The 12,973-nt window shown below is 43.9% G+C and overlaps 1 long non-coding RNA gene across 1 annotated transcript; it reads right to left on the bottom strand.

Moving 5' to 3' along the window:
- Positions 1 to 395: 395 nt before the first annotated feature.
- Positions 396 to 2,862, bottom strand: LOC119321162. Its single transcript, XR_005155129.1, has 5 exons — positions 1,419 to 2,862; positions 1,158 to 1,242; positions 920 to 978; positions 658 to 769; positions 396 to 569 (listed from the first exon to the last, which is right to left on the bottom strand). It is a non-coding gene; the product is annotated as an uncharacterized LOC119321162 (long non-coding RNA).
- Between the last annotated feature and the right edge of the window lie 10,111 nt (positions 2,863 to 12,973).

The raw sequence follows: 12,973 nt of genomic DNA, 5'->3' as shown, positions 1-12,973 counted from the left end.
ATCGTTGGTAAAAGGGACCGTTGCAAGAGTACAACAAATAAAACCAACTTTACAACACTTACTTATGTTGGTGCTTAATGTAGAGGAATCCAAATCTCGTTACTTGGCAACGGAGAATTTGCAATGCTTCAAGTGTGTTCACTATAATGTGAATAATATTATTATATTTATATATTGCGAAAAATTAAATTAATGTTCCACATAATGGTGATACTTGTGTACATCAAGTGAGGAAAGAAAATATACCCACAAAGAGGAAGATATCATATATTGAATAAAACTGTTGAATTACAATAGTTGATATTACAGGAGGAACATCATCCAAGTGTGATGCATAATATTCTAAATATTTTCTTGACAACGAAGATTAAACTGAAAACAACTATCAACATCCCTACAACTTAACTAAAACTTAACCGGGGAACATCACCCAACAAGAACATCATCCCTACAACTTAAATAAAACTGAAAGCATCCATCATCATCATTGTGAACCAGGACATCATCATCAACAACATCTGCAGTATACTTGCCACACACCCATATAATCATCCAGATATCTTCTGAATCTACAAAGAAAATAACAAAATGAACGGTTAACACACAATACATTGACATGACGCAAGTAGTGATAGAGGCAGGATATTAAAGACGTACAAAGGTTGAAGGCCATGCAATCTTCGTTTTTTCTGCATTACCGAGTGTTGCATTTTTTGCGACTCCATACCAAATCTTCAGATTTCACAAGTGTCATATCGACATGCACTGCCTAGAATTCATTTGTAATTTCAGCACCATCAAGTTTAAATTTAGGACCACAACTTACAATTGTAGCAAGAGCAAACATGAAGTAAGAAACAAGTAAACATGCTAGCACTATAGTTTGAACAAAAATTTGTATATGAATATGGAAACATACCACCATGAGTGTTAGTTGTTATTGATGACTAATCCAGCCGCCACAATATACGACATAGCCTGCAGAATAACATGGCTCAGTAAAATTATATGGACAGTAGCCAGAGTGCTGCTGTGCATTCAAGGGCAATGATGAAACCAACACGGAAACGTTTAGTCATCTAAAATTGAACCATAACATTTAGCTCTAGTTGGTTTCAGTCATCCAACAGGAAATAGACAAACCTACAGGTGCTCACCACGCCTTGGAGCAAACCTACAGCCCCAAACCCACTGAAATGAATTTATATGGCCATCACTAGCTCCATTGCTAATTCTATACACCTACAGTCAAAATGTTTGGCGTGAACAAACAAATTATTTATTGTGACATAAATCCACTAGAACCAAAAACCTCAAATTCTATAAATATGCATGGAACATGAGCATACAGCATAAGCACGGCTCAATGGCTAAGACACAGCAAGCAGTAGCACGGTAGGGAGAGGGAGAGAGTATACCTTTCATGGCATCATCCATGAGTTGCTCTATGAACTCTGCTTGCTCCATGGCATCCCCCTACATTGACTTGGTGCATGCAGCTACAAAACCAAATATAGCTCTTAAAAAAAATCTCCTTACGATGAATATGACTGCAACCTGAATATGTGCATAGGTAGCACGATTATCCATAACGTACATAAATAAAAAGGAAGGATGCAAACCTCTTTTGAATTATTTACATTAGTGAAGCCAAATCTTAACTTCTACTAGGACATTTAGAAAGAAAAGATAACTTTTGAGGTTGACATGGTCAAATTAGCATGTCACAGTGTCTTTCCAGCTCCAGGGAGAGAATTATAACAAGTAAGAACAGAGAAGGCACAGGATAATTTACAGTTGATCAAATCAAGCATGCCACCCCCACAAAACCACTTATTTACTCAACACTTCGTTGTCACATCCCAGATGGGGTTTATGGAGGAAAACAATGTCCACTTGGATTAATATATTTCTTTTGTCACGCACATGCCTATAGTACTGAACCAACTCTCACTCTTGAACCAATCTACAATGTAACGCCTTAAATTTCATTGGCTAGCACATCTGATGGTTCTTTGTAATTCTCTTCTAGAATTAACATGGAGGCTCTAATAGTGCTTCTCATACAGCAAAACGGTGCAATCTGTGGATACACCAAGAAAATAAAAAATAAAAACAAAGGGTTCTTTTGCTCAAATCATCAGTCGTTACTTAATTAGTTCAGCCCTCAGATATAGAAAAAAGTAGTGCTCATGCAAACACATGTGGACCTGACAAATCTGTACCCACATTGACATCTATGCTAAATATTTCTACTATAAAAATCAGATTCTGCCAACTATGAAAATAATGAAATATTTGTAGCAGTGAATATCTCCTAATATTCCTCTCTATTGTTGTTAATTCGGTCCTTACGGAGGGCCAAATCGGAAGATTCTACTCCCTTAAACTGAAAATAACAGAATATGTGTCCACACCTAATAATTACTAATGATAACATGAATTTCGTCAGAGTAACTACAGTGAAGATAAGCGCAAAGTGACTGGTCGGCTTAGTGCACAACATTGATCTGCCATACAAACCCCACATGCACGCTGTGCAGAACTTAGGCATGCTGACGCCTTGCCACCATATTGGTGTCGTACTGTAGGTGTGTTCCTATATTCATAATTTTATCTTTACCTGGGTTATTCAATAATCTCCATGAAGCTATGTTGATCCTTTCGGCTGTGAGGGAACATCCAGCGCGATGAAGACGGACCATATCAATGAACTAAAGAAAATCTAGCAACGCAAGGAGGGGGGTAGGAAGCGACAGTCTTATCTGTGGTAGATCGAGGACATCACCTGAAGCCAGAGGAGGAGGAAGCAATGTGGCTGCGCCCCAAACTGCAGTAAGACTATCCACTGGTTGTTCCTCCTTGCACATCTACAGGAGAAGAGAAAAGCAGAGCTTAGAGAAAGAGGGATAGAGAAAGGACAAAGCCATAGGATGGTATGCACTCACCAGACGAGAGGATGACGACATGGCCACCGGCGCCGGTGGCCGGAGCCGATTCCTGAAACCCTAGCCATGGGGTAGGGTCGCGGGTGGGCTTTGATGGCTGCGAGCGCCGGATCTTGCGCCGGATCTAACCGGATGGGAGGGCGCCATGGTGCAAGGAGACCTCAGCCTATGCTTCGCGGTGGCGGGATTCGCGGTACATCGTTTCAAACAACCATCGCAGGTGGCGCAGTGAGGAGCCGTGTGAAGAGAGAGATGAGATGCGAGAGGGATTGTGGGTGCGGGATGCGGTGGATCCGGCAGCCTCCGGAGCCCCAAGGTGGGAGGAGGGGAGGGGGGACCAGCGGCGAGGTCGTCGGAGGGGGAAGAGGAGGAGGTGGGTGGCGGCGATTTGGGAGAGACGAGGGGAGAATCGGGGGGTTGTGTTTCTCGCGCGCCTCTCTCTCCTTTCCTCTGTTTATTTTTTCCATATGTACCATGATGATAAGGTCGTAAGCTGCAAATCCGCAAGGCACATGCTGCAACCGTAACATGCGTATCTATGATGAATTTTACAACGTATAGTCAAAATGTTGTAAAATTTGTGTTGCTTTATAAGGGGTATCCTTGTAGTGTGAATGCATATAAAACTCGGTTAATGTATAAAAATATCCAAGCGAACACCCAAAAATCCCCAAAATTGATACAACACCCTGTTGTTCTATGCCGACACTAGGAAAAAAAATTGAAATCGAGAAGAGGCAATGCATCTCGTTTCGTCCAGAAAGTTGAAACGTTCCCTACCGAAACCATCGAGCTTGTTGTGAGAAGCTCTGGTTTGTGAGAAGCATATCCCCAAACCTGCCCCAAATGGGACAAAAAATTTACCATGACATGTTGATGCCGCTCCATGACAGCATGCCAAGTTTCATGAATTTCAGACGAGTTTTAGATTTACTAGAATTTAAAAATCAGGTATATATCTCAATGTTTGCGACCGAGTGAGGGTGGCAGGGTGTTTGACATTCATTCTCATTTCTTTCATAGGACCTAATTAAGCATGCAACCAAGGACACATATTTGAATTTTCAACCAATTTATATGCATTACAGCATATGTGTGCATGTAGTTCAAATTTGAATTATGCACATGAATGCATAGAAAACTCAGTTAATGTATGATAATGTCCAAGCGAACCCCCAAAAATCCCAAAAAAATGACACAACACCCCTATTGATCTATGTTGACACTAGGAAAAAAATTGAAATCAAGAAGAGGCAATGCATATCATTTCGTCCAGAAAGGTGAAACGTTCCCTACCGAAACCATCGGGCTTGTTGTGAGAAGCTCTGGTTTGTGAGAAGCATATCCCCAAACCTGCCCCAAAAAGGGACAAAAGATTTACCATGGCATGTTGACGCCGCTCCATGACAGCATGCCAAATTTCATGAATTTCAGACGAGCTTTGGATTTACTAGAATTTAAAAACTAGGTATATATCTCAATGTTTGAGGCCGAGTGACGGTGGCAGGGTGTTTGACATTCATTCTCATTTCTTGCATGGGACCTAATTAAGCATGCAACCAAGGACACAGATTTGAACTTTCAACTAATTTATATGCATTAGAGCATGTGCATGTGTAGTTCAAATATGAATTATGCACATGAATGCATAGAAAACTCAGTTAATGTATAAAAATGTCCAAGCAAACCCCGAAATATCCCAAAAATTGACACAACACCCTTGTTGTTCTATGTAGACACTAGAGAAAATTTGAAATCGAGAAGATGCAACGGATATCGTTTCATCCAGAAATCTGAAACGTTCCCTACCGAAACCATCATGCTTGTTGTGAGAGAAGCTCTGGTTTGCGAGAAGCTTATACCATAACTTGGACCAAATAGGCGAACATTTTTTTACCCCAGCATCTTGATGCCATTCCATGATAGCATGCCAAGGTTCAAGAATTTCAGACGAGTTTTGTATTTACTAGAATTACAAAAGCAAGCACCTCAACATTTGCCGTAGAGCCACAGTGCCGTGGTGTTTGAAATTCATCCCCATTTCTTGAATGGGACGTGAGCATCAATCCACGGACACATATATCATTTTACAACCCATTTTGGTGCACCAGAGCATGTGCATGTGGTTTAATTTTGAATTGTGCACCTGAAATTCCTAGAAAACTAAGTTATCGTATAAAAAATGTCCAAACGAACCCTAAATAATTCCAAATTTTTTGACGACACACATATAGTTGCATGTTCACTACAGAGAGAAGTTCTAGCAATTCAAACACCATCCTTTGCAGCTATGACCCCATTATGTAATTCAAATCAAGATGAAAAATCAAGTAGACCCCGGACAATTTATTATCACCAACCGTGTGAGATGCAGTACAAAATATCCTGGAGCACCGTCGATGTATAGTACGCCTATGGCTTACTCGAGAAGGTTCGGCTATAGTCCACAACCTGCTCTGAATAAGGGACCGAGTCTGATGACACTTTGCGCGCCAGTTTTTTCGCTGAAGCGATTCCAAATTTTTGGCTTCCGTGGAAATATCTACCTCCCCCTACCCCTTACCAAAAGCCACATTTCCCCTGTTTCCGCCTTCCTTTCCAAGTTGAAACCTTCACTCCTTGCTTGCAGCACCGCCTCCTCGCTGGCGACCCTTGTTCACGCTGCTCGGCCTCGCTTATCCAGGCAGGTAATCCACACCCGAACCCCGTCCTCCTTCTCCTTCCACATCCCACATGCCCCGACCGCCGGCACGAGTGCGACACCTTCCACCCAAATCACTGAACCCTCCACCAAATAAGCGTCGTCCTAAGACATGGTGCATGCAGTATAGCCAGGATCTCAAGGAGCATTTGGCAGCGAGGAAGCAAATCGCGGCCGCACGCGCGGATGAGGTCGCGATGGCTGCCATTCGTGTCGACCCCGAGGTCTTGGAGGGGCACCTCACCGTCGAGGCCACCATCGCTGCCTCGCGCACCGATGCTGCGGCGCGGTTGGCTGCTTTAAATGATAGTTTGTGGCGTTTTCTCGAGGCCACCGTCGGTGCCTTCGACGAAGACTACGAGGTGTTTTCTCAGCATGCACTTGCTTACCTCATCTCGGGAGCCAACAGGTTGGTGCCCGGAGCAGCTTAGGCAACTCACCACTACGACGAGGGCACCCACGATGCAGAGGCCTCACCCTCTTCCATGTCCAAGGAGCCAATCGTCATCGATATCTCCGACAATGAGTAGCTTGTCTTATTAGCTCACTATAAGGACCCATGTTCAGTTTGCTAGCTACTGCCTTTCCTTAATAAATTTTAGTGAATTGTGCTATCTACTTTTACCATACAATCTTCTGCTCTAGTTTATATGTTCTATATGTCGTGCAATGTGGTGTTCAGTTAACTGTTTGGTTCAGTTCTGCAAATGTGATGTTCAATTCTTTAGGGTGCGATTTTCCAAGTTGTCAAGCATGCTTGATTTGGTTAACTGTCTGATCTTCTATTAGGAGTATGTTATGTTGTGCAATGTGGTGCTCAGTTAATGTTTGGTTCATTTGTTGTGGTGTTTAGTTAACTATTTGGTTCAATTCTGCAATGCGATGTTCAACTGTTGTGTGTCCATTCTGTTATTGTATACCATGTGAGGAAGGTTTTCATACAACACCCACGGTTCAATATTGTATAACAGTAGGCGAGGAAGGTTTTCATACAACACCCATGGTTCAATATTTAAGTGGTCCTAGAGAGAACGAAGGATGGACGGTCAATCATCCACAGGCACTGGCCTAAAGTTGCAAAGACCTTCAACATCAATGAATGCTCAATATTTGCCTTCCACTTCAGCATTTTTCCCGATGAGATGCATCTGTCTATGTACCGTTTATGATGCTAATTTCAAAAGGTTCTAGATGTTGCACGTGAAACTTGGTGCTGGTGCAGTTGTGTAATGGGGTAGCTAAGTACTGAAGCTATATCATGCTGTACTCTGATGTATTTCAATTATGAAATCCTGCTTCCTTAATATGGGAATGAAATATATTATGTGTTTAATATGAATGTCAATTAGATTAATAAATGTATTATTAATAATAGGGCAATTAGCCTCGTAATTGGTTTTTGCTATTGCAAACGGTTATTGAGAAAATACCGTGGGCGATGACCTAAGGCAACGCACACAGTTTCTTCTACGCATCGTGTGTGATGCATTCAATAATGCAAATGATAATTTTTTTAATATTGTGTGCGATGGGAAGGCCATCACAAATCATTTATCGGGGAAAATTGTGTGTGATGTACCTATGAACAGAAACATTTTCCTTGTAGCGACTGTGTGGGATGTATGTACGGACGGAAACGTTTTGTGGGGACTGACTGTGTGGGATGAACTTACGACCGAAAATGATTTCACCTGTATAATTGTATTTTTTTAGCACTACTGTATGTATAACCATATTTGCTCGCTCGCCGGTCGCACACGACCTCATTTTGCCGAGCATGTGTGCCAGGAGGGAATATCCCCGATGGTTTCTGGGTCGTGTGCGAAGGACCCCCTAATCGCCCACACTCACTAGGTGATGGTTCTGAATGCCGTCGCCGAAGGGGGTTTAAAACTGTTTGTATAGCACTAACGCGTACCAGTGGCAGGTGGAGGCTGGAGGAGGTCGACGATGGATAAACAGTAGCCCGTGGATGAAGAGTAGTCCCTGGAGTCCCATTTTGCGGTACACCACACCCCTCCCGATGAACAAGACCCCCATTTCGACCGTAGGAGGTCGAAGAGAAGTCTGTTTCCTTCGTTTTGCGGTACGCCACACCCCTCCCGATCAATAGGACCCCGTTTCGACCGTAGGAGGTTGAAGAGAAGTCCATTTCCTCTATTTTGTTGTATGCCAAACCCCTCTCAATGAACAAGATCCCGTTTCGACCTTACGCGGTGAAAAACAAGGCCGTTTCCTCCGTTCTGCGGTACGCCAGGCCTCGTTTCGGCTATTCCATCCAAGCTGGTTGGCTCCCAATGAACAAGACACATTCTGTTGCCTCCCGATGAACACGACACAATTTCTCCGTTTCAACCCAGCCGGTTGGATGCCGATGAACAGGACACCGTCGCTGCTCTCCGCTGCCTCTCCATGTACACGAGCCCTGATCGTACGTATGCGTGAGTAGGCGTTCGAGACCCCGCCCGTATGTACGTACATGGCCGTACTTACTTTCTTGCACCCTAGCTGTACGTACGTGTACACGATATTGATGGGACTACGTGACATGCTACGTCTGTGCCTCTACTACGACACATGCCCTTCCTTACTCGGCCATGGTTCATCGTTGCAGCCTGCAGACAGATCGATCGACCAGTATGTACGTACATGTTCGCGACCAGACAGACAACCTTACGTACGGTTCGACTGGGTGGGTCCCAGTTGTCAGGGAGGTAAGGAGGCACTTCCTTGCATGTGAAGATATAGCTGGTGGGTCCCAGCTGTCAGGGGAAGAATCATATTTTTTGCTCGTAACATGGACACACTTCCTTGCGCCCGAAGATGTAGCTGGTGGGTCCTAGCAGTCAGGGGGGAACATTTTTTTTCACGAAATACAATGGCCCGTCCGGAGGGTCCCTGCTGTCAGGTGGAGGAATCATTATTTTGCGTGTAATAAGGAGACACTTCCTTGTTGCGGCCGTGGACCTAGCTATTAGCCTCTCCACGTACAGTACTCTTCCGATGGAAGTCGTTCCTTAACCACATTGACCACGCCATGCCGAGAGCTCCAAAGCGGTGGATGACGGCGAGGCCTAGGAAGGGGACGACGCGAAGCCGGGGAAGACGCGGCAGTAGATGTCCACGCGGAGAGGAGTACGAGGATTGACTGGTTCGGCTGCGGTGTGAGGCTGCCGTTGCCGCAGAATGATGTCTACTATGCAACCTTCTTCTTGTAGACGTTATTGGACCTCCAAGTGCAGAGGTTTGTAGGACAGTAGCGAATTTCCCTCAAGTGGATGTGCTAAGGTTTATCAATCTGTGGGAGGCGTAGGATGAAGATGGTCTCTCTCAAATAACCCTGCAACCAAATAACAAAGAGTCTCTTGTGTCCCCAACACACCCAATACAATGGTAAATTGTATAGGTGCACCAGTTAGGCGAAGAGATGGTGATACAAGTGCAATATGGATGGTAGATATAGGTTTTTGTAATATGAAAATATAAAAACAGCAAGGTAGCAAGTGGTAAAAGTGAGCGAAAACGGTATTGTAATGCTAGGAAAGAAGGCCTAGGGTTCATACTTTCACTAGTGCAAGTTCTCTCAACAATAATAACATAATTGGATCATATAACTATCCCTCAACGTGCAACAAAGAGTCACTCCAAAGTCACTAATAGCGGAGAACAAACGAAGAGATTATGGTAGGGTACGGAACCACCTCAAAGTTATTCTTTCCGATCAATCCATTGGGCTATTCCTATAAGTGTCACAAAAATCCCTAGAGTTTGTAGTAAAATAACACCTTAAGACACAAATCAACCAAAACCCTAATGTCACCTAGATACTCCAATGTCACCACAAGTATCCGCGGGTATGATTATACGATATGCATCACACAACCTCAGATTCATCTATTCAAACCAACAAATAGAACTTCAAAGATTGCCCAAAAGTTTCTACCGGAGAGTCAAGATGAAAACATGTGCCACCCCTATGCATAGATTCCCAAGGTCACGGAACCCGCAAGTTGATCACCAAAACATACATCATGTGAATCAATAGAATACCCCATTGTCACAACGGGTATCCCACGCAAGACATACATCAAGTGTTCTCAAATCCTTAAAGACTCAATCTGATAAGATAACTTCAAAGGGAAAACTCAATCCATTACAAGAGGTAGAGGGGGAGAAACATCATAAGATCCAACTATAATAGGAAAGCTCGCGATACATCGAGATCATGCCGAATCAAGAACACGAGAGAGAGAGAGAGAGAGAGAGAGAGAGAGATCAAACACATAGCTACTAGTACATACCCTCAGCCCCGAGGGTGAACTACTCCCTCATCGTCATGGAGAGCACCGGGATGATGAAGATGGCCACTGGTGATGGATCCCCCCTCCGGCAGGGTGCCAGAACAGGGTCCTGATCGGTTTTTGGTGGCTACACAGGCTTGCGGCGGTGGAACTCCTGATCAAAGTTATTTTCTGGAGGTTTGGGTATTTATAGGAGAGGTTGGCGTCGAGAACAAGTCAGGAGGCCCCACAGGAAGTCCACGAGGCACAGGGGCGCGCCCTAGGGGGGTGGGCGTGCCCTCCACCCTCGTGGGGCCCACGGGCCTCCCCTCCGGTAACTCTTCGTTCTAGTATTTTTTATATTTTCCACAAAAAATCTCTATTGATTTTCGTCGCATTCTGAGAACTTTTATTTCTGCACAAAAACAACACCACGGTAGTTCTGCTGAAAACAATGTCAGTCCGGGTTAGTTCTAACGAAATCATACCAAAAACATGTAGAAATATTATAAACATGGCATGAATACATCAAAAATTATATATACGTTGGAGACGTATCATAGAATAACAGGGGTTGTGGGTAAGTAGAGGGGTGGCCTAGCCAGAGGTTGGACTAGGGTGGGGCGGTCAGGCATGTGCAGCAACAGAGTCTGCCACGGGAGGCAGGAGCAGACGGCACGACCGGCGCTCATTTGGGCAGCTGGAGCAAGAAGACCAGAGGTTGAAGAAGCACTACGGCCGTTGGATGGACATCGTACGTGTTGGGGAACATAGTAATTTCAAAAAAATTCCTACGATCACGCAAGATCTATCTCTAGGTGATGCATAGTAACGAGAGGGGAGAGTGTTGTCTACGTACCCTTGTAGATCGAAAGCGGAAGCGTTATGACAACGTGGTTGATGTAGTCATACGTCTTCACAATCCGACCGATCCTAGCACCGAAGGTACGACACCTCCATGATCTGCACACATTCTGCCTGGTTACGTCCGACGAACTCTAGATCCAGCAGAGGTCTGATACGTCTCCAACGTATCTATAATTTTTTATTGTTCCATGCTATTATATTACCTGTTTTGGATGTTTATGGGCTTTACTTTACACATTTATATCGTTTTGGGGACTAACCTACTAACAGGAGGCCCAGCCCGTATTGCTGTTTTTTGCCTATTTCAGTGTTTCGAAGAAAAGGAATATCAAACGAAGTCCAAACAGAATGAAACCTTTGGGAGCGTGATTTTTGGAATGAACATGATCTAGAGGACTTGTAGTGCAAGTCAATAAGCAGTCGAGGCGGCCACGAGGGTGGAGGGCGCCCCCCCTACTGGGCGCGCCCCCTATCTCATGGGCCCCTCGGGCGTCCACCGACCTACTTCTTCCTCCTATATATACCCACGTACCCTGAGAACATCAAAGGCGACCACGAAAAACTATTTCCACCACGGCAACCTTCTGTATCCGCGAGATCCCATCTTGGAGCCATTGCCGGCGCTCCACCGAAGGGGGAATCGACCGTGGAGGACTTCTACATCAACACCATAGCCCCTCCGATGAGTTGTGAGTAGTTTACCACAGACCTTCAGGTCCATAGTTATTAGCTAGATGGCTTCTTCCCTCTTTTTTGATCTCAATACCATGTTCTCCTCGATCTTCTTGGAGATCTATTCGATGTAACTCTTTTTGCGATGTGTTTGTTGAGATCCAATGAATTGTGGGTTTATGATGAAGTTTATCTATGAGAAATATTTGAATCTCCTCTGAATTCTTTTATGTGTGATTAAGTTATCTTTGCAAGTCTCTTCGAATTATCAGTTTGGTTTGGCCTACTAGATTGATATTTCCTGCAATGAGAGAAGTGCTTAGCTTTGGGTTCAATCTTGCGGTGTCCTTTCCCAGTGACAGCAGGGGCAGCAAGGCACGTATTGTATTGTTGCCATCGAGGATAAAAAGATGGGGTTTATATCCTATTGCATGAGTTTATCCCTCTACATCATGTCATCTTTCTTAATGCGTCACTCTGTTCTTTATGAACTTAATACCCTAGATGCATGCTGGATAGCGGTCGATGTGTGGAGTAATAGTAGTAGATGCAGGAAGGAGTCGGTCTACTTGTCACGGACGTGATGCCTATATACATGATCATGCCTAGATAATCTCATAATTATTCGCTTTTCTATCAATTGCTCGACAGTAATTTGTTCACCCACCGTAATACTTATGCTATCTTGAGAGAAGCCACTAGTGAAACCTATGGCCCCCGGGTCTATATTTTATCATATAAGCTTTCAATCTACTTTTATTTGCATCTTTACTTTTCCAATCTATATTATAAAATACCAAAAATATATTTATCTTATTAGACTATCTCTATCAGATCTCACTTTCGCAAGTGGCCGTGAAGGGATTGACGACCCCTTTATTGTGTTGGTTGCGAGTTCTTTGTTTGTTTGTGTAGGTGCGTGGGACTTCTGAGGAGCCTCCTACTGGATTGATACCTTGGTTCTCAAAAACTGAGTGAAATATTTACGCTACTATTGCTGCATCACCCTTTCCTCTTCAAGGAAAACCAATGCAAGCTCAAGACAAAGCAAGAAGGATTTCTGGCGCCGTTGCCGGGGAGGTCTTCGCTGAAGTCAAGACATACCAAGTACCCATCACAAACTCATCTCCCTCGCATTTACATTATTTCCCATTTGCCTCTCGTTTTCCTCTCCCCCACTTCACCCTTGCCGTTTTATTCGCCCTCTCTTTCCCAATCTCCTCTCTCTCTTTCGTTTGCCTCTTTTTGTTTGCTTGTGTGTTGGATTACTTGTCGTGATGGCGCAAGATAATACCAAATTGTGCGATGTCTCCAATACCAATAATAATGATTTCCTTAGTACTCCGGTTGCTCCTCTTAATGATGTTGAGTCTTGTGAAATCAATACTGGTTTGCTGAATCTTGTTATGAAAGATCAATTCGTCGGCCTTCCTAGTGAAGATAAAAATGCCGCTACCCATCTAAACAACTTTGTTGATTTGTGTGATATGCAAAATAAGAAAGAT

Source organism: Triticum dicoccoides, chromosome 6B, assembly GCF_002162155.2.
Source record: "Triticum dicoccoides isolate Atlit2015 ecotype Zavitan chromosome 6B, WEW_v2.0, whole genome shotgun sequence".
NCBI lineage: Eukaryota > Viridiplantae > Streptophyta > Magnoliopsida > Poales > Poaceae > Triticum > Triticum dicoccoides.
Note: the sequence above shows the minus strand (reverse complement) of the source record. Positions and strands in the feature narration are given on the sequence as shown.